Here is a 22,442-nt window from a genome sequence, read left to right as displayed (position 1 = left end):
TTTCTTTTTTTTTACTCTTACCTTAAAGCTTTTTTTTTTTTTTTTCTTTTTTCCCCAGTCATTTTTTCTCTCATATTTAACTGCTGAACTGTATTGATTCATTTCTTGCAAAACTGGAAGTCTGATTTCAGGCAGCTAAAAATTGGCTTTCCCTGTAATGTTCATATATTTAAGTATATAAACTTTAAAACTGCGGCGTGGTGTTGCTTCTGCATAATGGTGATCCACCTGTAGAAGGCAAAACACATTTTAAAACTTTGAATTACACCTATTAATGCAAAGGTGTGACAGCTTTTTTTTTTTTTCATTTGTGGAAATCTTACTGTTTTCTCAAACAGCTCCCCATGATGTTTTATCTCCATTGGTGTTTCCTAGTGGTCAATTTTGCATATTTAGAGAGAAACATAGCAAGCAAAAAAACCAACTTTTAATCCTTGTAAACTGAAGGATTTAAGATGATTTTAGAACAGATGAATAAAGACTCATTGTCTCCAGCCTGCTTACGCCTTGAATTTGCAAGAATAACCTTGAATGGCTGAAGAGTATATTCACTGCTTTTCGTTCAGAGTAATCACGCTAGGACCTAGCATCAGCAGCAATGGAATATGCTTACCTTGAATCTTCCAGGCATTTACCCCTACTCAAGCAGAACCTCTTCAGGCAAAAGATACCTTTCTTTGCCCAAGAAAGAAAGGTAGGTAAGGCTAATCTCTCTGTTCAGTTGCTAAAGAAAGGAACTCTGGGACAGCTTAGAGGAAGACAGGATAGGTTCCTGCATTAAATTACTTTCTGGAGCAGTATTCTCAGCAAGGACATAACTGTATTTTCTTTGGAGTGGTGCCTGGATACTCTCTGAGATTCAAAAGGCAGAGGCTGTTTACCTGCTATTCCCATGTTTTGGAATCTGCAGAACTTCTTTGGAGCTTGCTGATTGCCTGCAGTAGACTGTTTTGGGATGATAATAGCATATGTTTATACAGATTCTTCCACATTTATTCTCTTGGCAAAAGAGCTGATTGATGTATATCAGAATGGTGGCCAGTTGCACCTTGACATTTAGGCATTTCGTTATTGTGTGATTGAAAATAGAACATGAAACTGGAAGTACAAATGTAGAGAAGCTTTTAGGTCACCTTGAGCTGAAATTCTGATGCAGACATTATTAATATATCTTTTGCTTGCTAGTTACTGATGAAGCATCCTGTGCATGTGTCTCATACTAGAATATAAACATATTTATGGCTCTATTAGGAAATACATATGGTTTGTACATTACAATAATGAGAAAAAAATAAAAGGCAATTTTATTCATGTACTTATAACTATACCGTGTCCTAGTTTGTTGTTGTTGTTGTTGTTTAATAATTCTTAATGTTAGAATTCTTATTCTGCAGTGCACTGTAAAGTTCAGCAAATTTCGGAAAGATTAAAATTTTGAATCTATTGGATTTGTGAATAGATACAAAATGTATAATCATTTTACAGCTAGTATTTTAAAGCTTAAATCATTTGCATGATTATTCAGCTCAGTTTTAATATTTTGCTGAATTAGCATAGTCAGTAAGGAAATAACACTTGCTTCAATCAAAACCTATAGTCTTTCAGATTTCTAGATCTGCTTGAAGTAACTGTAATGTATGTGTGAAAAAGTGAAAATGAGTATCTTGATGAATGCCTTTTTCTTTGAAATGTATTGGTTAGTGTTAGAATCACTGCAACATACTCAACTTACAGTCTGCTTGTTTTGTAGAAATATTTTCCATAGGGGAGACTATATTCTATGTACTCCCTGCTAATATTTTTACTTACATGCAACTGTTTCTGTTAGCAGTCCATATGCTTTGGTGATGGGTGGGATGTGTACTCCCATTATTTTACATTTTCTGGAAAGGTCATGTACAAAAGGTTGTCTATGAGTGTTCACTTTCAATTGAGGGAAGATGATCACAAAAGCATGATGATGTTTTAGTGCACTGTTAGTGTTTATACATCGCCCATTTTAGAGTTTAAGGGATATGGTCTATACATTAACAGATGTTTCAGGTAACCTGAAGTACAAGAAAGTATTACCAGATTATATTGTTCCATAAGCAATGGACTTATCTCAAACCTTTCTTACACTTTATGTTATTTGAATTGAAAATGAAGAGTGTTACCCACATAATAATCTGTTAGGATTAAAAATCTTGAAAAGTAGACAGAAGACGATAATAATCTCTTTTTCTTCAGAAAAATGTACAGATTTATAGACCCCGGTGAATTATTTTTAAACGTAAAAGAGTGGTATACACAAACAAAGCCTTTCTCCCTGAATAGGGAGAAAGAACCTGTGAAAAATTCTTGGGCAAAATGTTCCAAATGAATTTCAGGTTGCATGGATTTAACTGAACTGGAAGGTTACTTCCCAGTGTTGGTTTCTGTTTTTTTTTTTTCCTGTAACCTTTCTTTCTTTTTGTGAAGATTAGAAATTGTGAAGAATGCTACAAAACTGAGAAAAGAAGTTTTGCTTATTGAATTGTCAGAGCTTGAATAACTCCCTTTGTACTGTATTTTTTAAGGTGGAGAAAATAATCTTTTAAACTTGGCAGGTTTCAAAATGAACTGTTAACATATTTAATGACTGAGTGCTTTCATTTTGTGATATAATTAACATCAGCTCATGAATTTCTGTTTTGAGTAGTGTTTAGAATATGTGTCCATATGTATTATATATACATATATGTGTGTGTGTGTGTGCATATACAATATACTAGCAACTGCTTGTTACTACTTTTGTTCAGGAAAATTCACTCAGCACGTTTAAAATTATCTTTAAAGCATATTATATCATTTCTTGAGATAGACATCTTCATTTTATCATTACTTAACAGGAATTCATATTGCAATTCCTCTAATAAGAGAATACTTTTTAGCACTGACAGTTAACTAATTTGTTCTTATGTAATATAAATATTTAGATATTCACAATTTCTGGTAACAGTGACCAGGAACACTCTGGATTTTGCATAAATCTCCAAAAAAAAATTATCATTTACACAATAGCTTGAGACAGAAGAGAAGAGGGACTGAAAATATGCTACCTATATCAGAGGAAATTAGGAACCGCTGCATGGGTGGTGTGAACTCTTGCATGGAGATGTGAACTTGTCCCTAGCCATAACAGGGAACTGTTCTGGGGACTGCTACCTTGCGCAGAAATGGTGTATGGTTTCAGTCTTTTGCTTTATCAGGCAAGAATCTGAGTTCCTACAGTTGCTATGGAACAAATGGCTCTTCCCTCTGTCAAGTTACCGTTGCTCAGCCTAGCAGAGGAAGCTTGTGTAATTACTTTAACAGAATTTTTAGTTAGCCTTTTAATAATGAAGACAGATACTGTTAGGACTCCTTTAACTAACATGAAGATTTTTTTTTATTTTATTCCTTTTTTTTTTTTTCCCAAGTGTATACACCAAACATCTAAATTATAACATTCCCCAAGCAGCACATATATGAGAAAAATCTTTGTATTTCTTAGATTTGGCAACGTGTGGTGGTTTTACCCAGCTGGGGAGCTGAGCTCCACCACAACCACTCACCCACTTCCCCTTCTCAAAGGGAAATGGGGAGAAAATAGAACAAAAAGTGCTCAAGTGTTGAGACAAGGATGGGGAGATAGCTCAGTGTTGTGGTTTAACCCGGTCGGCAGCTAAACACCACTCAGCCGTTCGCTCACCCTCCCCCCTCCCTCTCTGGGATGGGGGAGAGAAACGGGAAAGTGAAGCCGGTGAGTTGAGATAAAGACAGTTTATTAAGACAGGAAAATAATAATAATAATAATAATAATAATAATGGTAATAGTACTACTAATAATAACGTGTACAAAACAAGTGATGCACAATGCAATTGCTCACCACCCATTGACCGATGCCCAGCCTATCCCCGAGCAGCCGGCCCCCCCACCCCGGCCAGCCACCCCTATATATTGTTTAGCATGACGCCAGATGGTATGGAATACCCCTTTGGCCAGTTTGGGTCAGCTGTCCTGGGTCTGTCCCCTCCCAGCTCCTGCTGCACCCCCAGCCTGCTCGCTGGCAGGACAGAGCGAGAAGCCAAAAAGTCCTTGGCCTGGTGTAAACACTGCTCTGCAACAATTAAAACATCAGCATGTTATCAGCACTCTTCTCATCCTAATCTGAAACATAGCACCCTACCAGCTACTAGGAGGAAAATTAACTCTGTCCTAACTGGAACCAGGACACTCAACAATTACAAACGTGGGAAAAACAGACTCAGCATAGGGAGATTAATAAAATTTATTACTTATTACTAACAAGCTAGAGCAGTGAGAAACAAAGGAAACAAACTAAAACCACCTTCCCCCATCCACCCTCTTCCAACTCCTCTCCCCAAGTGGGAACAGGGGAACAGGGGAATGGAATGGGGACTGCAGTCAGTCTATAGCATTTCGCTGCTCTTTCACAGTCACTTTCTGCCACTGCGCCAACATGGGGTTGCTCCCACGGGATGCCATCCTTCCCAAACTGATCCTGCAGGGGCTTCCCACAGGCAGCAGCCCTTCAAGAACTGCTTCAAATATGGGAGCATACTATGGGTATCACTCAACAATTATCGTCATGGGCAAAATAGACTCAGAATAGGGGGGTTTAATTAAATTGATTACCTATTACTAACAAGCTAGAGCAGTGAGAAACAAACAAACAAAAAACACCTTCCCCCCATCCACCTTCTTCCAACTCCTCCCCCCAAGCTGCACAGGGGAACGGGCAATGGGGGCTGTGGTCAGTCCCTGAGGCTTTGTCTCTGCCGCTCCTTCACGGTCACTCTCTGCCCCTGCTCCACGTGGGGTCCCTCCCATGGGATGCCGTCCTTCCCAAACTGAGCCTACGGGGGTTGCCCACAGGCAACAGCTCTTCAAGAATTGCTCCCACATGGCTCTGTACCACAGGGTCCATCTGTCAGGAGCAAACTGCTCCAGCACAGGTCCCCCACGGGCGGCAGCTCCCCCGAGACCCCCTGCTCCTGCGTGGGCTCCTCTCCACGGGCTGCAGCTCCGGCCCGGGGCCTGCTCCTGCGGGGGCTCTCCATGGGCCGCAGCCTCCTCCAGGCCACATCCACCTGCTCCACCGGGGGCTCTTCCACAGGCCGCAGGGGAACTTCTGCTGAGTGCCTAGAGCACCTCTGACCCTCCTGCCCTCCTTCTGCTCTCCATCGGGTCTGCAGGGATGTTTCTCACTCCTCACTGTCCCAACTGTTTTTGGGCAGCAGTGTTTGTTGTTGTTGTTGTTTTCCCTTTCTTAAATCTGCTCTCACAGAGGTGCAAACAACCTTGCTTATTGGCTCAGCTGTGGCTAGCAGTGGTTCCCTCTGGATCCAGCTGAAACTGGCCGTTATCTAACATGGGGCAACTGCTGGATTCTTTTCATGGAGGCCACCCCTGCATCCCCCTGCTACCAAAACATTGCCATGTAAATCCAATACACAATAATTCATGAAAAGCTGCAATAATTTGAAAATGACAAGATGAATTATAATTTTCTAATTCACACTCAATGCTCAAAATTGATAAGTCCATTTTTTGGGTGTAATTCAGCTTTAAGGACAACCATTCCTGATTCCTCCTAGCACAGGAAATCAAAATTCTCCATTCTGGGTGTAAACAAAGACCAAGTCAGAAGTAGAACATTTATTTGATCATCCTTTTCATTCATGCATAGCAGTTGCAAATCAGTTTCAGTGTTCTTGGTCATCTATTTGTGTATCAACAGCATTTAGCCAGAACAACTGTTGTGAAGTAAGACTGTTCTCAGCCCCAGACAAAAGAGATGGACTTTTGTCTTTTAAGATAGAAGCAGTACATAATTTATTTCAGGTTTGTCTCAAAACATATGCCGTAATTAGACAAGAAATACTACTGTACATACTTTAAAGCATTGCAGTCAATGAGCTGTCTTGTAGGGAGGAAGGGAAAAATGCCTCAGTCATGCAAACCTCATCTGGGTTGGAGTAGAATGATGTGTAACCTACTGAAGCAGAGACCAATTATTTCTGTAAAAGTTCCTCCATACCCACCCAAGTCGACGAATTTGTTTAAGTCTCTGAACTTGGGACAGAGGTGAAAAAAGTAAAACAACTTAAAATACATACATAGTTTTATATATATTGAAACAGCAAATATTTCATTTAATCTTCATGTTACCTTACAGTGTACAGATCATTTATATGTTTTCCACAGGAAAAAAAAAAAAATACAAACACATAGTTAAATAGCAGCCTCACAGACTGAGGTAAATAACAAAAATGTTTTTTTGGTTTTGCAAAATTTCCATGAGTACAGCACGAGAAAATACAGATCTTGACGTTTAAAATCAAATCACGTAAACCAGCTTATTATCTTATTTACAGATACTGCTTTCCTTTGAAGCTAATCATTTTAAGCGATTAACTATTCACATAATGAAATGCTTTGCTACCCTTGATTTCCTGACTTTTCCTTTTTAAAATGAACTTTGAAAGTTAACGTTTGAAATATTTTTAAATGGCATTTAATTTTCACATTGTACTGAATAATTTATTACTGTTATGCCCCCCTCTAAACAATTTCAAAGCAGAAACAGTGAGGATTATAAGTGGTTTTCTTTAAAGAGCTCAAGTGTCCATCATCTCTGTTTCAGCTTACCCTTGAAGTCTCACTTTTTAAGCTGAAAACAAGGTGGATGATAATACTATACCATTTGTACTGAACAACATTTGAATTTAAAAATTGTTTTAGAAAAGACATTGTTTGCTGTTGTATACTGGCAAAAACCTGCAGGCAAATACTGCAGGCAGTAATAATAATAATAATAATAAATAACAAATAACAGCAAATAACAAAAAAGTGTATGCTCAAGAAGTGCTGTAACTACTTATTCTGTTTGACTTCGAGAAGATTTTGGGTAGATGGTTTATGTTAGTAATTCTGTTCACCAAGTATGCCAGGTGAGCTGAAGGCAAGCATACAGTAGAAAGAGAGACTTTAAATGATATAAACATATCTATTGTGTAAACGTCAAAAATTCTTCTCCAAAGGCCTAGATTTCTCCTTACTTCTGCTTATTTCTGAATTCAGTTTTGCACTGAATGCTTATGGCAACCTTAATAGTTTTTTTTTTTTTTTTAATTTTTTTATCACTTCTTAGATATTCACGTGGATTCTTTCTCCCCACACCTCTCTTTCCCTCTCTCTCTTTTTTTCTGTCTTAACATAAGGTCCCCAGGCCCCCTTATAATCTTGCTTTGGAGAGCAGAAGAGCGAGGATTTGCTCCCCCCCAGTCCCCCTGGCCCTGCCTCCCCCACTTTTTTTTTTTATTTTTTTTTTTACTTTTTTTTTTACTTTTTTTTTTTTTTCCTGGAATGCAGGAAAAACAGTACCTTGCAGTCAGTCAGACTGACTTTTATTACATAGTTACTTGGAGAGCCTTAAGAGCCCGCTGGGGACCTAAGAGCACTCAATGAAAGAATCACGTTGAGATGTGCTGTGGCAGCAAAAAGGAATAAAAGGTGCTTTGAATGCCATAAAATTAAATTGATCTTCACAGTGACAAGTGACAGCAATAGATAAGGTCAATGAAAATGTTACCATATTTAAAGGTGATGTACATAAGGCATAAGTAATTATGGAATTTAACATTGCATCTTTGACCCAAGATAGGTAATTATCCTCCCTCCCTATAGAGAGACAAGTCTCAATCTGATTTGGTATAATGGAGAATCCAGCACATCCATGGTGAGAGTTTCTAATTTTTTCACCTTTCAACACATATACTTTTTAGTCTATATATCTAGTGCAGTATTCAATACATTCCATTTTGCATCTCTGTGAAAAACATATTAAGAATGGTCATTAAAATGTACACTCATCACACAATCTTCAAAAATGCCAGCAACGTCAATAAAAAATAATTCCTCACATGAATGTCAACTTAACATGATCACAAATCTGAAAAAGGGGACAATTTACAGACACTCTACCCCTTGTCCCTTCACCACTTTACGACAACATAAATTCACCTCAGTTAATACATGCTGGCAACATCCAGTTCATGTTTTGCCCATTACCTCTCTCAGTTACTGTCCTTATCTCAAATTCCTCAAGAGCCCCATGCTGGGTGCTAGAAAAGACTACTGTGGTTTAAAACGAATGGACGGCTAAGCACCACCATGCCATTCTCTCACTCCCCCTCCTCAACAGAACCGGGGGAGAAAATATGATGAAAAATCTTGTGGGTTGAGATAAGGACAGGGAGATTGATCACCAATTACTGTCATGGCAAAATACATTGAGGTTGGGGAAGATTAATTTAATTTATTATCAACTAATAATAGACTAGAAAAGTGAGAACTAAAAGCAAAATAAAAACAGCTTCCTCCCACTCACCCTTTTCTACCTCCTTCTCCCAAGCAGTGCAGTGGAATGGTGAACGGTCTCTGTGGTCAGTCTATAGCACTTCATCATCTGACACTTCATCATATTCTTTCCCTGTTCCAGTGCATCCGTAGGATGCAGTCCTTCCCAAACTGATTCTGCATGAGCTTCCCACAGACCACAGTTCTTCAGGACTGTTCCAATATGGGTCCATAACATGGGGTCCATCCTTCAGACTGTTCCAGTATGGGTCCCCTATGGGTGGCACCTCCTGCCAGACCTTCTGCTCCTGTGTGGGTTCCTCTTGATGGGCTGTAGTTCTCTCCAGGATCCTGCTCCTGCAGGGGTTCTCCATGGGCTGCAGCAATCTTCAGGCCAGATCCGCCTGCTCCCACGTGGAATCCTTCTCAGGCTGCAGTGTTGATAGGTGCTCCAACATGGTCTGTACCTCAGAGGAATCTCTGTTGCAGCACCTGAAGCACATCCTTCCCTTCCTTCTTTACTGACTTTGGTGTCTGCAGGGTTGTTTCTCAACATTTTCCCACTCCTCTCTCTCAGCTGCTGTTGCAGAGCAGTGTCGTGTGTCCCATTACCCCCCCACCCCCCACCCCCGCCTCTTAAATATGCTCTCACAGAGGAACAACCAACATCACCCATTTGCTCAGCTTTGGCCAGTGGCAGGTCCCATAAAATAATCTCTTATCTGACATGGGGCAGCTTCTGGACTCTTTTCACAGAGGTCTCCCCTGCAGTCCTGCTAAGAAAACTTTGTCACATAAACCAAATACAGTATTCTACAAATACATTTCTTACAAGGAAATCAGTACACCAGGTTTCAGCTTATACCACAGAAAAACACAGGTAACACTCCTCATGAACTAATATTTAACTCTTAATTCGTTTATTATTAATCTTTTGAACACTTCTAATTTTTCATTGACTGCATAACAAGACACGAACCAAAGCATGGAAAGAAAACTTAAAACTGCATTGTTGCCTATCTAATGGGTGAAAGGATTGCAAGCAAGGAAATAAAATTCAGAAAGCGTGTGCCATAAAAAATGTGTATGAAGAATTTTTTATTAATTAACTTTATGCAAAGAATATATTTGAAAGATTAGAAACATTCTTAATTTTCACTTAATTATTGATTATGCCCCATATTTGGTAAAATATTTTCCAAGTCAGCTTTACACGAGTTGAAGTCCTTATTTGGCAAATCACTCAGGCCTTGGTATCCTGTAATAAATAGTGTCCCATGTCCAGGAAGCTATTTCAATTCTTAATGTTTATTGATTTCAGTGAAGGTAACTCCATTACTACAGTATGTTCTCATTCTGCTCATAGAAAGCCATGTCTTTAGGGTAAAATCACACTTCCCTATTTGAAAACAAGCAGTGTATATGAAATTTTATGTCCAGTTTAGGCAGTCTGGAGATGGTTTGTGCAACTCACAGCTGCTCATTAGCAGTCAAACTTAGGGTAGAACCAAAATCAGCATAGGTGTACACCTACAGACACATTTTGTATTTTTGCTCTTCATCATTCTGTGTAAACATGTGTTTTACTGTAAGGAATGACATTTGCATTGTATGAATTTAAGGAGTCTACCATGCCTGTAGGATGTTGAAATGTCGTGTTATACAGTTTAAATATTGTGCAAGCTCCCTGAAAAACTAAGGGAATATACTAATGGATATTTTATGTGTCGCATTATTATTTTCAAATCTTTATTTAAAAGTAGACCATGGAAGTTTCGTTTTATTGAAGTAATAGAGTATATGATGTCAGAAAAAATGCAAAAACAATGATTACAAAAATTTTTCTTTTCTATAACATGCACAACTTTCTTCTGTCTTTCTTGTGGCTCTGTAAATTCTGTGACTTACCACAGAGGTTACCACAAGGCAAATGAAGTAAAGCAAAGCTAATTTTTCATCTGACATAAAATGAACAGAACAGTTATTTTTCTAACATTAATATGTATTCTACTGAAAAGTATTGTCATTAAGAGTAATGTTCTAATCACATGGAAGTTAGTTGTTTTTGTTTTTCTGTTACATTGATGGAGCACATATTGTTTTGATTTTTTATGAGATTTTCTTTGTCATCTTTAAGATTTAAAAAAAACACTGTCATATCTTATTTTTTAATGTTTAAATAAAAAGCTTAATTGTAGACTTCAGAACTGCATACATAAGTTTCAAAAATATAAATGAATATATATATATATGTCACTGATGATTTTAGCAAAGGGGATAACCTAAACAATATTTAGCAGAATCATTGAATCATAGAATGGCTTGGGTTGGAAGGGATCTTAAAGATCATCTAGTTCCAACCCTCATGGCACAGGCCAGGATGACAACCACTAGATCAGGTTGCCCAGGGCCTCATCCATCGTGGTCCTGAACACTTCCAAAGATAAGGATCCACAACTTCTCTGGGCAACCTGTTCCAGTGCCTAACCACCATCTGAGTGAAGAATTTCCTCCTAATATGTAATAAAAATCTCCCCTCTTTTAGTTTAAAACCATTCCCTCTTATCCTATCATTATCTGTCCAAGTAAAAAGTTATCTTTTTTTTTATAAGTCTCCTTTAAATATTGAAAAGCTGCAATGAGGTCTCCCTGGATTCTTTTCTTCTACAGGCTGAACATCAACAGGTCTCTCAGTCTTTCTTCATAGGAGGGGTGCTCCAGCCCTCTGATCTGCTTTGTAGCCTTCCTCTGGACTTGTTCTAACAGTTACACATCCTTCTTGTGCTGGGAGACCTGGACACAGAACTCCAAGTGGGGCCTCATAAGGGCAGAGTAGAGGGGGACAATCTCAACCTGCTGGCCACTCCTCTTTTGATGCAGCCCAGGATGCAGCTGGCCTTCTGGGCTGCAAGCATGCACTGCTGGCTCATGTCAAGCTTTTAATTCACCAGAACTCCCAAGTCCTTCTCCACAGGGCTCCTCTCAATTAGTTCATCTCCCAGCCTGTACTCATGTTTGGGATTGCCCCAACCCAGGTGCAGCACCTTGCACTTAGACTTGTTGAACCTCATTAGGTTCACATGGGCCCACTTCTCAAACTCATCCAGGTCCCTTTGGATAGCATCCCTTCTTATTTTTGCATCAAATGCGTCACTCAGCTTAGTGTCATCTGCAAACTTGCCGAGAGTGCACTCAATCTCATTGTCTGTGCCATCGATAAAGATATTAAAAAGTACTGGTCCCAAGACAGACCCCTGAGGGACACCGCTCATCACTAGCCTCCACCTGGACATAGAACTTTTAACCCCAACTTTCTGGCTTGGACCATCCAGCCAATTCCTTATCTATTGAATGTTCTACTCCTCAAATCCTGGAGATCAGGATATCATGTGAGACCTTGTCAAAGGCTTTATGGGGAGATGTCATCGGTTGGTCTTCCCATGTCACTGATGCAGCTGCTCCATCTTAGCAGGACACAAGACTGGTCAGGCACAATCTGCCCCTAGTGAAGCTGTGTTGGTTATCTTGGATCACCTCCTTGTCCTGCCTGTACTTTGACATTGCTTCCAGGAGGATTTGTTCCATGATCTTCCCAGGCACAGAGGTGAGGCTCACTGGTCTGTAGTTCTCTGGGTCTTTCTTTCTACCCTTTTTTAAAATGGGAGTGATGTTTCCCTTTTTCCAGTCACTGGGGACTTCACCTGACAGCCTGGACTTTTCAAATATGATAGAGAGTGGCTTGGCAACTAACTACATCAGCCAGTTATAATCACTATAACCTGCAAGATTGTTTGAGATTATGAAAGGGTTTGTCATGGGCATTTATGTTACTTGTTAAATAATTACTGATACTTAGTTCTGTGTCTATACACACAGAGGTATCACTTATCCTGTTTATGAAAATTGCTGTGTTGTTGTTGTTGTTGTTGTTTTGTTTTGTTTTTTCTTTATTCAATGCTGCAGCCGTAAATCTGTATAATATTTTCTGACTAAGAAGTGTGATTATATAGTGAAAAATCAAAATGATCTTATTTATGGATTTACATTATTCTATTAGGCACAGAGGATTTATAATTAATAGAACCTAATAGAGGAATTTGACAGTTTTAGATTATAGAATTTGAAAAACATGATAAAAAACCCTTTGCTTATTCAAAATTGCACAGGTGTCAGGACCTCTTTTGACTTTCCAGAGAAAGATAATACAGATGATGCCTTGCCTGGAGGAAATGGTGATTCACTTGATCAAAGGAATGATTAAGGTTGAGTATAACATTTCCCAGAGATGTTTTATAGACACAGTAAATTAAAATTGAACTTCTGTTTTGCTGTATGATAAATAATATGAAAATAATTGGAATAAATCAGTGTCAATGCACCTGTGTGAAGGAAGTGGCATACCTATATGAAGTGTTCCAGTAGAAGATCACTGTGCATTGTTCAAACAATGAAAAGATAAAACAGGAAGCAGGTTAAACAACACATTCTTTAAAGAGTAATGTTAAATCATGTACTAGGACTATTCTTTAGCTACATCGAGAAACCCTAATGGATTGTATTTAGAGAGATAGAATAGAAAATGCAATTGAGTGTCAGGAAGGACTACTAACAGGAAGACTATACTTAAGATTTAACCATTTACTTTTCTTTCAGCTTCTTGCCAAACCTCTATCTTATTAATACGCTGACTCCTTCTCTTCTTATATTTTGTTTCTGCAGCACATCCTCTGAAGTATCTCAGCTTTGTCCATCCCAAGGTTCACATAATCTTTTCTTCTTATTAACTTCTGTTCTCAGTCATCAAAGACAAATCCCTTTCAGTCAGTGGTCGAAACAATCACTAAAGAGTACTTCTGCCACACAGGAAATTTTGATGTACTGTTTTGGCTTCTATCTACTCAAAAGTGAAAATACAGAATCTCTTTTTGTGAAGGGAAATTGTTTCAAAAATACATTAGTATACATCAGATTAGGTTGCCTCAAGTAGAATTACCATTGGAGTTTAAGTTTGCCAGAGATGCTTTTGTTAACTGTTTAAGGCATTATTTCTTTGTTTCTTTTATTCTGTTCTCCTTTATAGTTACTGTTTTCTTTTTGGTCCAGCTAGATAGCTAGGTTAATACTGAACATATGCCAGCTGTACACTTCACCCTGATTTTCTAGTGGAAAATCCCCCTCCAGAAACCTCTGCAGAAATCCCCCTCCAGAAATCTCTGTTAAATGATGGCTTTGGATAAAACCATTTTTTCTCTGAGGGAAGCATTTCATGAATGCAGTGTATGCAACAGTAAGCAGAAATTCCTGTGAGGCTTAAAAAAAAGAAAATATATTCTCAAGTCTAGTTATGGCCCCTTGGCTCCACTGAGGTTCTGTAAATGACTTTATTCAACCATAAATAACCAGAGGAACATTTTCCTGCAGGCACATCTGTGCCACTGATGAGCCGTTAGTCTTTCCCCTCAGGCTTATGTGCTGGTAGGAGGTATGTTGAGAGTGATGCAGCTGACCTTCATCACTCCAGATGAGTCCTGTACGGGCATTGGCCTCATTAAGGACTCAGTGTCATTAGCATTAGAGTGGCCATGGACTGGATTGTTAGATGACAGATATCCCTCTTTAAAGCCTATCGTCATTTCACTGAGTGGAAAGTGTACCATTTGATTGTAGCTTAATCTGGAATCTTTATATATTCAAGAGTTTTTGGCCCAGTCTGTAAAGTGTAGTTCGTTTAATACTTTACTTGCTCAGGACGCTCTCAGTAAGGAGATATGGTGCTTCAGTGTTACTCCCTTAATACTTGAACATAACCAGTCACATTTGTTAGCAAAGACTGTTTCTTAATGGGGAGAATCAGTTCTTTTAAAGAGGTTATCTACAGCTAAAAATGTCAGTCCGGTCTTTTGTTTCCTCATATCAGATTGATTCCATCAATCAAAGATTTTTAGGAGCTTTCTGTCCTTCCACCACTGTGATGCAGAACAGTGTATGCTGAACTATTGTGTTCAGCACTGTTACTGCTTTTCCCCTCTCATAGTACTGAAAAAGCCTTTTCTCAGACAAGTGAAATCATCTATCAGTATGATTAATTTTAAAGCTCTCTAAATAATAATAATAGTAATTATTATTATTTATTTATTTTTAACAAGAAAACCTCTCAGTGGTGTTCTAGACTAACATAGGAGACTCTGCCATTAGATTTACACAGCTGTAGCTGTGATTTCTTCAGCCTTCCTAAACTCTGTCGGCTATACATTTTGCAATGCCATTACCATTGCTAAAAAGCAGACATTTCTGCATTTCTGGAGTAAGCATTGGGTATATCCAGGTGGAATCAGAAGACAGACACTTCAGCTATCTCTTCTATACCTAAAGTGAGCCTTTCAGGAAAAAAACCATCAGTGAATATATATAAATATATGTATAATATTATATATACATATATTTAAAGCTGGAATACATAATATGTTGTTTATCAGTCACCTCTCTGTTGACTATTGGAAGAGTGTTACCTTCTAGATTGCAAGACTTCTTCCACCTGAAATGATTTATTTATTTATTTATTTATAATCAAGGATGCATTTGTCAGTCAGGATAGGTTATAATCTCTACTACCAACCCAGTGATAGTGTAGAAATGTACTTTCTTTTTTCCAGAGAAGGAAAAGAGTCCCAGGTTCAAAATACCGTCTCTGACAGTAAATGACCTCAGAACTCAAACTCTGCAGCTATAGGATTCTTTACTTCTTTCTTGGAGGAAAAGGGCTAATCAGCCTCACAGAATTTTGTAAATGTGTTTATGTTTGAAGAAGAACAGAATACAGAAAATCGAGTCGAGAATGGCCCTGAGAAATTGTTAGGCACTGAGGCAAAGGGAAGAGTGTGAGAGAGAAAGAGAGAGACAGTGCAGTGTTCTTTCTGGATCTCAATCAGAAAGGCCCAACAACAAACGATCTAGTAGAACAGCTGTTTTAATAAGAAAGAAGAATATAAATAGTGAGTAAATTCTATGTCCCTTCAAATGCTGGGAACCATGCTTTCATGCAGTGTTGGACAGATCCCAAGTAGATTTTATCACCAGATCCTGTTCATGTATAAACATCTCCCTTTTTTTGGTCTTTAAACGATTATAGTTTTCTCACAAGAAAACAACTCTATTCATTATTTTCCACTGTCAGACAGAAAGAATGTTCTCATGAGAACTCCTTGATCCACCTTTTGATAAAGGCAAGGCCACGCAGCTGTCATAATCATTGATACCATGTGGGAGCTGCCTGCAGGATCCTGTTATAATGAGATGGCTGATTTAATTCTGCAACCGAAGAATTAGTGCAGCACAACACAGGAATGAAGACTACACTGTGTGTGAAGCATAGTGCAAAAGAGCACAGCTTTGAGACTACTCAGGTCAGCTGTTATGTGGATCACTAACTCATTGACATCCAATGGTCTCTTGGTCAGGATCACTACAAATATACTTTGATAAAAGCTTGTATAGTTGAGAGCAAACTGGAAGCACTAGAAGAAAGTATGTAATTTAATCTAAACTGCTGCAGTTGCTGCTTCTAAAATACAAGTATTTATGTCAAAAGGCTACAGTATACAGGAAAATGGTATTTTGTAGATTACTGAGTATTTTATGCATGAAAAGAAAAGCAGTTTTGAATTCTTTATGGCCTAATAACTAAGAGGTTGTTAAACTAGGGTGTGATTTTACTTCTTTTAAAGGCAATGACAAGACTCCCATTGATTTACATGTGAGGTTAAATTTTTGTAGAAAAGGTTGAATAGCACCTCCAGCAAACCATATTTCTTAAGCTTTAATTTAATTTAATTTCTAAGCTTAAATTCTCCAAGTATTTCTCAATAAAATATGACTACAGATGGATTCTTTGCTAAAGCCTGTCCATTATCAAATGTACAAATATCTCTCAGGAAGCAGGCAGACACTTAATTTCACACTGCAGTTCTCATTTTAATATTTATTGTACATACAACAGCAAATTATATCACATTAGCTGGGAACAGCTTGTGTTCATAGTAGGTGACAAGGCTCAAGCTTTCATGACTGTAGCATATGCTGCACTTTGGGGAACTTACCCAATGACCTTCCATTCCTTGGCATCCCGTGGCAATGCATAAACTGCATAGTGAGAGTAATATAACACACATTCAGATGACAGAAACTACTTAAAAGGGAAAAGGAATGTTGACAGAAGGTAACTGTGTTTGCCAATCCAGGCAGTATCATACATATCTTTTGAGTTATTCTAAATGAAGATTCTTTTGAACAATGCCTGTGGAAACAGACATAGGAGATTATATTTATTTCTTTTTATTTTATTTATTTTATTTTATTTATTTTTAATTTGGAGTACTTGGAATGAGGGATCATATTTTAATATGAATTGCATAATACTCTGAAACCTTCATTTCAGAGCCAAACCCCTTAAAAGTTTTCTAAAATTTATTAGATCCCTGAGTTTTTGCTATATGTTGTTTTGATCCACAACTGACTGTTGACTTTGGAGAAACCATTGTGAGAATAGTGTTCCTTCTCAATGTCAGTAAAAGTATAATGACACTATAGGCTATACTTGCTTGTTGACTGATATGTATGTATTCACATGCATAACCTACATATGGATTTATCTGTATTGTTTCCCTGAAATACATCCATATACAAGTCTCTCTATGGCAACTGAAATTATGAGAATCTGCCATCTATTCACTGGGTGACCTGAACTTTGTAATACTACTAGTTTAAATGAATTTTATTTTATTTTAGTACTGCTTCTTTGCAGTATGTCTAACTGCATTAGTAATCAAGAACTATAGCTGAAAATAGTACTGTGACCATTCATTTCTTGAAGACCTTGGATAACCCCTTTAGCCTGTTAGCCTGCTATGGCAATAGGCTAATGGGAATGAGAGACTGCGGTCAATAAGCATAACTTAAGAAGCCAGTTGACAGAGAATACACATATAAGTACTCTCTCTCAATAGATGGTATATAATAAACCACTTAAGTTTTATTAGTCCTAGATGGAAATTTAGGACAAGTTTAGGACACATATGTAGCCAGGTGTATGTTAGCTCCCAAATACTATGGATTACAATCAACCTTTTTACACCTGCAAAATACAGATAAACTACAAATGTCTTGAAGTGGGCATGTCATATATGTTTACTAAGGAAAACAAACAAAAAAACTTTTTTCACGTGGATTCTGCTAGTTATTCATTTCTCTCATACCTTTAGTTTGATCTATGATCATGTTTTTAAGTGAAGCATCAAATAAAGCTGTTCACACTAAAACAGCGTGTTTAGTAAGTGTTTAGTAAAACTGTTAAGTAAGCTGCCACTTACTTAAAAGTTCTTGCTATGTGTAAGACATATAACTTTTTCTCTTCTATTTTGAATAGATTATTTTTCTAATGTAATTGAGAGCTCTATTAATATACATATTTATTAATTCTTAATGTCTTGGATCTTAGAAACTTCCTCAATTTCTTCACAGAGAGCTCCTTATAAATCAAATGATGTGCTAGGAAACCCAATACCTTGAAACATAAAATTAGACATATATATCCTGTAAATGCAAGAGGTTTTAGACACTGGAGTGTGACTTCCTTAAACACTAGAGCAATTTAGCAGAAATATATAGTCACTAGCTATTTTGTAATCAAAATTAGATTATTTGGTTTTCTTAACAATATATATGGATTAATTTAAACAAGAATTAATTTAAGGAAGTTTTCTACACCAAGATCAGACTAAATTATCACAGAAATGCCATTCAGTCTCCATTAGTAAGTAGTTTTGGTGTTTTCTTGACTTGTCTTTTAATGCTGAAACTCATCACACCTCAGTTTTCCAACAAAACTTATTTTTTCTACTCTTCGTAATTTTGCTTGTTTTGATGGTATGGGAAGAATGGGTTTGTTAAAATTAGAAATTATTTCTGAACTTTTACAGGTTGAGAATACCACAATTTTCTACCCTAATTATATGGTCCTTGGATGCTCACTCACAAAGCCTGAATATCTTCTAGAACTTTATTTCCCCATTTAAATGTGAAGCTAATATAAAATAACCAAATTATCTCCTTCAAGAAATGAGAAATGTGGTGTGTGTGGTTTTTTTTAGTGTTTTTTTTTTTTTAGTTTTTCACCATCCACTACCAATGATAAATAGAAATTTTCTCCAGAGACGCATATGAGAGAGTCAATATATGTAACTAGGTTGAATATCTTTAGTGAGGTGTTAGTTCCAGCTTCTATGATCTATATGATCTATTCTTCTATGATCTATATGATCTATTATATGATCTATAGATCCTCAAACGGTAACTCAGTTGACTATTCCAAGGACTTCTCCAAAATGATACTAGCAGGTGCAATAAGAGCTGTCAAATTGACAATAGGAGGCTCTACTAGGGAGAGTAATTTAGTTGCTATATGTTTATGGAAGTATGAGCATATCATGTGGCCATTTCTGGAGAAGATACCATAGCAAAGTACAGCAGCCAATTCATTATTTTGCTTCTTCTGTTGCAATAAATACATTAAATGTATCTATAGAAACTGAACTGCTTATTACTAGTTAAAATAATGAATTTTAAATTTCTGCTAACAGCTAAGCAAATCTCCTGCTTTTTCTGTTTACGATTCTGTTCAGGAAATACCATACTGAATTTTATAGCCCACCTGGACTCCATTTACAGCAGAAAGTAGGAGGCAGTAAAAGAAGAACTGACAGCATCCTATTACTATAATATCTTTAGGCAGTTGCTTCAAATAAACAATTATTATTTTACCTATGGTTCATGATGTTCCCTGTTTCATAAAAGAGCGTAGAATAATCCTTCACAATTTCAGACAGACAGAGGCTGGAAGTTTTTGTGAATTCATGGTAGAGTTTGGGTTTTGTCATAAGGGCCTGTTTTCTGGGTAAAAATCTTGGAATGATAGCTAATTATCAAGAAGTGGAAAGAAAAGTATAACAGTTAATTGCTGCAGTAGGGCTTTTTGAATTTCAAGAACTCTAGGGAAAATATAAATAACATACTTGCTGTGCTTAACTGTAATCATTCAGATAAAGCACAAAAATACCGATTAAAAAAAAAAAAAAGAAAAAAAGTTAAACTTAAAAATATGCAAATCCAAAGGTCGAAACAGTTTTATCTTTCAGCATTATGTAACTGAGAGGAAAAAAAGTCAGACATAGAATAGGAAGAATGGAGAAGATGCATTATAGATCTGGTGACTTACAAAATACATAGAATTCCTCAGAGCTGGGACATGTAGCGTAACGTGAATCAATATGATTTCAGTAACATGAAATATAAAATAGCAGTGTTTGTACCATGACAGAGAAGATGCATTTTCCATCATTAAAAAGAAGAACCCGGTAGGTGATGTGGAAGATTATAAATGTCTGCAATTCAGCAGAACTTTGACATAATCTCTGTTTCTTAATGCACAGTCATATATAGGCTCATATACTGTCTGAGTTAATGCCAGCACATGCAGTCAATATTATCAAAATCCAGAGTGCTCACAAAATCCAAACTATAAAATTAAATTAGAACAGGCATTGCTTACAGTGATGTCAACTGAGCCCGAGTGTTGCAATTTTGCAACTGTGTAAAAAGGCACATATAATAGAAGGAAAGCAGAGCTTGAAAATAATCTGGGTCTTGAAGGTGACGGTTTCACTCTAAACAATTAAGGAAGGAGGAGACCCTGAGTTTTGTAATTTGCTGTTATTTGACTAGATTAAAAGTTGTTATTACTTATAGCTGAGGACTGGACTTGGGAATCACAGACCATAAAATCCGTTTGGCAAACTTGTCCTTAGTAAACTGTAAAAAATAATAATGTACAATAGCCTAGTCATAGTGTAGAGCAAGGAGTAGTATGTTTTTTACAGGTGAAAATAATTCCACCCATTGCTGTAATAGTTAAAGTTGATGGCATTATAAGAAATGACTTTGCTTTGAATGAGCACTGCTTATCTCATTTCAATTAAAAATGGAGAATTGGCAGAGTGAACTTTGCATATCTATGTAAACCTGTAGTTCGTTAAACGTATCTATATATTTAATATGTAACTATATTGGGTTTACCTGACAAGGTTTTGGTAGCAAGGGGGCTGCAGAAGTGGCCTCTGTAAGAAGAATCCAGCAGCTGCCCCATGTTAGATAAGGGCCAGTTTCAGATGGATCCAGAGGGAACCACCGCTAGCCAGATTCGAGCTAATAAGCGAGGTTGTTTGCACCTCTGTGAGAGCAGATTTAAGAAAGGGGGAAAAAGACTGCTACCCAACAGCAGCTGGGACAGTGAAAAGTGAGAAGCAGCCCTGCAGACACCAAGGTCAATGCAGCAGGAGGTGCTTCAGGCTCTGGAGCAGCAGTTCCCCTGCGGCCTGTGCAGAGGCCCCTGGTGGAGCAGGCTGTCCCCCTGCAGCCCATGGGTCCCACACGGAGCAGATCTCCACGCTGCAGCCCATGGAGGAGCCCCCGGTGGGGCAGGTGGATGTGGCCTGGAGGAGGCTGCGGCCCATGGAGAGCCCCCGCAGGAGCAGGCCCCGGGCCGGAGCTGCAGCCCGTGGAGAGGAGCCCACGCAGGAGCAGGGGCTCTGGGGGGAGCTGCCGCCCGCGGGGGACCTGTGCTGGAACAGTTTGCTCCTGGGGGATGGACCCCGTGGTACGGAGCCATGTGGGAGCAGTGCTTGAAGAGCTGCTGCCTGTGGGCAGCCCATGCAGGATCAGTTCAGGAAGGACGGCATCCCGTGGGAGGGACCCAACATGGAGCAGAGGCAGAGAGTGACTGTGAACCACAGCCCCCATTACCTGTTCCCCTACACTACTTGGGGGAAGGAGTTGGAAGAAGGTGGATGGGTGTAAGGTGTTTTTTGTTTCTTTGTTTCTCACTGCTCTGGATTGTTAGTAATAGGTAATAAATTTTATTAATCCCCGTATTTTGAGTCTGTTTGGCCCATGACGATAATTGTTGAGTGATCTCCCTGTCCTTATCTCAACCCCTGAGCCCTTTCCATCCTATTTTTCCCCCTTTAAGGAGGGAGAGAGAGCAGTTGTGATGGAGCTCAGCTGCCCGGCTGGGTAAAGCCACCACAGTAACTTTCATAAATATTGTTTCTGGTCTGTGAAAACTAGCTGTGGTGAAAGTGCCAGTTTTACCGGAGTCTTACTGTTAATTATTTGTTATCTAATAAATGACAATGGTGGTGGAGTTACAAAGATCATAATAAAGAAGTCACAACATGGAAATAGCAAGAGAATGATGATTAATGTCCCCTTCTTATCAGTATACTGTCTATTAAGGGGTAATTTAATTTCTGTACATAGTTTATGGAATTGCAAGAGTAGTGGAAATATATGTAAGACAAACATATATATATATATATATATTTGAAGAGAATAGCAATCCGCTCCTGAATTCAAATATATTTCTTTGGTGAACATTTGTCTGAATATGATTTGGCTTCTCAAAGAGAATTCTCTGTGTATTATTTTTACCTACTTCATTTTTTGTACTATCATATCCAGTAACAAAAATAGGAAAAGGTGGTGTTAGAAAATAAAATAAATGTCTTGCTAGCATTTGTAATGCTACTAGTATTGTTCATAATCAGTAATAGTAAGCAAATAACTCTTTTGGAGAGAAGAAATAATGACATGCTTTTTAATATTTCTCTTAAAAGGGACATATAAACTCTGGGAGATTTTGCTGAGATATGCTGTCAGGGATTAACTGTTGTATTTAACTACCATCTTGGAAGACAATTCTTAAGTCTGTCAAGTCAAATGACCCATGTGCTGGCTTGATTCTCTTCTCTTATCAACCTTTTTCTGTTTCACTTTTCTCTAAAGGCATATTGTAATGATCATTAAAAGTTTTATGAAATGTTGGAATTTATGGCCACATTGTTCAAAGTTGAAGTGCAACAGACATGCAAAAAAGAATTGTTGCTGAGGTAAGAATACAAGTTTAGTCTCTTAAGTCTCTTAAGATCTCATTTTTCTAAAAGTGCTT

General features: G+C 37.9%; 1 long non-coding RNA gene across 3 annotated transcripts in view; it reads left to right on the top strand.

The window, feature by feature from the left end:
* Nucleotides 1-1,275: 1,275 nt before the first annotated feature.
* The window catches only part of LOC308191289, a 179,652-nt gene continuing 158,485 nt past the window's right edge, over nucleotides 1,276-22,442 (top strand). For 2 of the 3 annotated variants that reach the window (XR_013947866.1, XR_013947867.1), the window contains exons 1-2: nucleotides 1,276-21,341; nucleotides 22,280-22,383. This is a non-coding gene — a long non-coding RNA (uncharacterized lncRNA). The remainder of the gene's footprint in view (nucleotides 21,342-22,279; nucleotides 22,384-22,442) is intronic. The other variant, XR_013947865.1, reaches the window with a different exon arrangement.

Source organism: Anser brachyrhynchus (assembly GCF_964034855.1).
Source record: "Anser brachyrhynchus genome assembly, chromosome: 2".
Taxonomy (NCBI): Eukaryota; Metazoa; Chordata; class Aves; order Anseriformes; family Anatidae; genus Anser; species Anser brachyrhynchus.
The sequence above is the reverse complement of the archived record's forward strand: the minus strand, read 5'-3'. Positions and strand labels throughout refer to the sequence as shown.